A 3,969-nucleotide genomic window follows, 5' to 3' on the forward strand; every position below is an offset into this window, starting at 1 on the left:
AACTCGACTACACGACCCTGGGTTTTTAGAGGAAAGTCCAGCAATGGATCCTTTCCTTGTTGTCTACTCGCTCTCCTTGCGTTTGGCTGTCGGACTCTCCAAAGGCGGTCCTTCAACTCAAACCAACCGAATCCTTTTAGAAACGCTCTAACACTTGAATGGCGGACTCTCCACAGGCGGTCCTCCAACTCAACGCTACAAGCTTCCTAAAAAGACTCGCCCCGAGCCGCTCCAATGGGCCTCCTTTTATACTGACTGGAGCGCCCGTTAATCCTGCTTCCAGAATCACGCCACTTTCCCGTTGGCGGGTCGCTTCCCGTGGCCCCTCTTTTCCCCCGGCCCCGATCTCTGCTGCTGGTACACCGGTGGTGTGGTGCACCTGAATGTAAATGAATTATTTGGAAAAATATAAGCATTAGAAAAGTTCCTGAGCGAAAATAACCATCGATTACACACATTCCAGCCCCGAGACGAGCGTGCTTATCGGATCGTCGTTAAAGGCCTCCACTTTTCCACCGCCCCGGAGGATATTAAAGACGGTTTTTCACGCAAAAAAGTACAAAGAAGCCACTAAACATTTTCTTTATTAACCTCGAGCCAGCCAAAAACAACAAGGAGGCCTTTCAAGTCAAGCGGCTATGCAGCACGGTGGTTACGGTTGAGCACGAAAAAAATTCGACGGTGTGGCCCAATGCCATTGCTGCCAGGGCTTCGGTCACATGAAACGGTACTGCCATCTGGAGTACAGATGCGTAAAGTGTGGAGATAGGCACCCATTGTCCGAATGCACCAATGTCTGCCACCACTGCGACGGATCACACGCGGGCTCTTACAAGGGCTGTCCAGCCTACAAAAAGGAAAAATACACGCTCGCCCCCAAGCAGACTGCCCCAAGAAGCCAGCAACCTCAATTCAGCAAAATTAACCTTAACATCAGCTATGCTAGCGCAGCCAAAAAGGAGCACCACAGTCTGACTCCAACCCCAATCCCGATCCCAGTCTTCCAAGTAATCCAATGGACGCCCTAATGGCTAGGATGGAATCTATGTTTGAGCGCATGATGGTCTTGAGCCAAATAGCCCAAATGATGGCCACCCTTTGCAAATCCTTATGCATACGCGATTAGATATAACCATATGGAATGCTAACTGCCTGGTAAAAAGAAGGCCAGAGGTCGAGCTGTATTGCAGGACCCATCAAGCAGACGTTCTCCTCACATCAGAAACGCATTTTACCAACAGATCATACTTGACTATTAAGAGATACGACCTCGTTGCCGCTAACCGCGGGGGCGCGGCCATCCTAATTCGCAGCTGCATCAATTATGAGGCACTTCCAGCCATGTGCGAAGACTGGATGCAATGGGCCCAAATTTAAATCTCCACTACCAATGGTGACATAACAATCGCTACACCATATTACCTCCCCCAGGCACAACATCCACGAACAGGAATTCGGCTTGCTACTGGATTGCCTCGCCCCAAGTTCATAATCGGAGGGGACTTTAATGCTAAACACCCCTGGTGGGGCTCCAGGATTAGGAACCCAAAGGGTTCGGCTCTATACAGGCAGAGTCAGTCCCGAAAATTGAGCTGTCACGCGACCGGTGCACCCATATACTGGCATACGGATCCTCACAAAATCGCAGATGTCTTAGACTTCGCCATCTCCGGAGGACTGGATTCTACCGGAATACAGGCGAGAGAAGTAGAAGACCTCTTCTCGGACTACAGCGCCTTCGCGCTTTTCACCCCAGCCTTGCTTAGGTCAGCCCGCAAAAAGCTGATCTACAAGACAACAGACGTTGACAAGTACCATCATACCTGAACAACGTAACCGACCCCAGCCCGACACTTGATTCCCCGTTTGACAACGACACCGCTGTAGAAGAGTTAACCGCCCGTATCCAGGCGGCAGCTTCTGAAGCAGCACCAAGGCCCTCACACCGCCCAACACCCACTGTCAGGGACATCCACTTTTGGAGCCCAGAAGTCGTAGAACTCAAACTTGAAAAGCGACGACTCCGAAAAGTGTGGATGCTCTCGAGGAATCCGCTGGACAAAACCGCCTTCAATAGAGCGTCCTAATGTCTGTCAGTCACGCTGGCAAGACTAAGAAAGCAGGCCTTTGGTTCGTCGAACAACTCGAGCCAGGCGACCCTAAACATAATTTATGGCAAGTCACCAAATTTATCAGACTCCCGCTGAAAAGGATTCCACCTGTACAAAGAACCGACGGAACTGGTGCAGATCAGAGATGGACAGGGCCAACGCTTTAGCCAAACACCTCGAAGGAGTCTTTACGCCTTTCGATCGCTGCTCACAGGAGGATGCTGCTGAAACTGCCCGACTGCTAGCCGAGCCTTCCTGGACGCCGATCCAATACGAACTGTGACTGAGGAGGAAACATCTGAGCTCATAACCATCATGAGCAAGAACAAAGCCCGGGCGATGATGGTATCAATGCAATTTCATTAAAAATGTTACCACCTCTAAGCATTCAGCTAATGACGAGGATCTATAATAGAAGCTTGGAGATAGGGTACCCGTCCCGGTCTACTATATAAATTAAAGACTGGCCTACCCCGACCATACATTCAATTCCTAAAGTCGTTCTTGGAAGACCGTCAATTTGCGGTAAGATGCGGCGAGGCCATCTCCGGTCTAAGAGAACCTCCAGAGGTCGGCCTTCTCTAGAGGCCTGACCTGCTTGCAGAAACCTATGCAGACGACACCGCCTTCCTTACCACCGCCGATAGCGCCATGGAAGCAGCCGAAACGATGCAATTACAGCTTGACTTGCTCAGCGACTGGCAAATGCGTTGGAACATTGCCGTCAACAATGAGAAGTCTGCCACCACATTTTCTCTCTGCAAAGGAAACTGGCCTCCAGTTAACCTCAAAGGCACCCAGTCCGACAGGAAGACAATCGCAAGGACCTTGGGTTCACCCTAGACAGGAGGCTCACCTGGAGGCGGCACCTGATTACGAAGAGGAAACACGCTGATTAAATACTTCGATCCTTCTGCTGGCTCATGGGTAGGAGATCGAAGCTGAGATTTTCCACTAAAGTTATCATTTACCATTTATCATTTATCATCAAAACCCCCTGCGGTCGACTACGACTCGTCAGACAATTGGCAGTGACCTTTCGCCCCCCTACTCCCGAGAACCTCCGTGCATACGCTCCGGCGGGCCAGGATTAGAAGTTGGCTGCGGACTTTCGCCTCCGCTTCACCGGGACACCGTGCATACGCTCCGGTGCCAGGTTTGGAAGTTGCCGCGTAACTGACCGTGCGTCGCGCTCCCGCTACACCGGGACACCGTGCATAAGCGCCGGCGAACTCGAGTTTGTAGTGGCGTGGCTGGTGACCGGAGTGTTCTCACTCGGTGTTTGACTTACGCGCGAGTTCTCGAGTCGGCCGATCTTTGTTTCACAGGACCACGCCTGTTGGTTGCGATTCTAGGAATCGGTAAGGCGTACGCCAGACTTATCCTTTCTTCACTTCCTTGCAAGGCTACCTGCCGTGTTCGGGAATGGCCCTTCTCGACTCTGACGCCCCGGGCTCGTAGAGTAAATCGTCCAGCGTCGCGTCCTTGTCTGCTTTGTCCTTAACGTTTCGTGACTACCGGGCGTGTGACACCAAGTCGGCCTCCTTGTTTCGCAGGACCACGTCTGTTGGTTGCGATTTCAGGAGTCGGTAAGGCGTACGCCAGACGTATCCTTTCCCCACTTTCTTGCAAGGCTACCTGCCGAGAATGCCGGGAATGGACCAACTCGACTACACGACCCTGGGTTTTTAGAGGAAAGTCCAGCAATGGATCCTTTCCTTGTTGTCTACTCGCTCTCCTTGCGTTTGGCTGTCGGACTCTCCAAAGGCGGTCCTTCAACTCAAACCAACCGAATCCTTTTAGAAACGCTCTAACACTTGAATGGCGGACTCTCCACAGGCGGTCCTCCAACTCAACG

The sequence above is a fragment of the Drosophila bipectinata genome, unplaced genomic scaffold, assembly GCF_030179905.1.
Source record: "Drosophila bipectinata strain 14024-0381.07 unplaced genomic scaffold, DbipHiC1v2 scaffold_232, whole genome shotgun sequence".
Lineage (NCBI taxonomy): Eukaryota > Metazoa > Arthropoda > Insecta > Diptera > Drosophilidae > Drosophila > Drosophila bipectinata.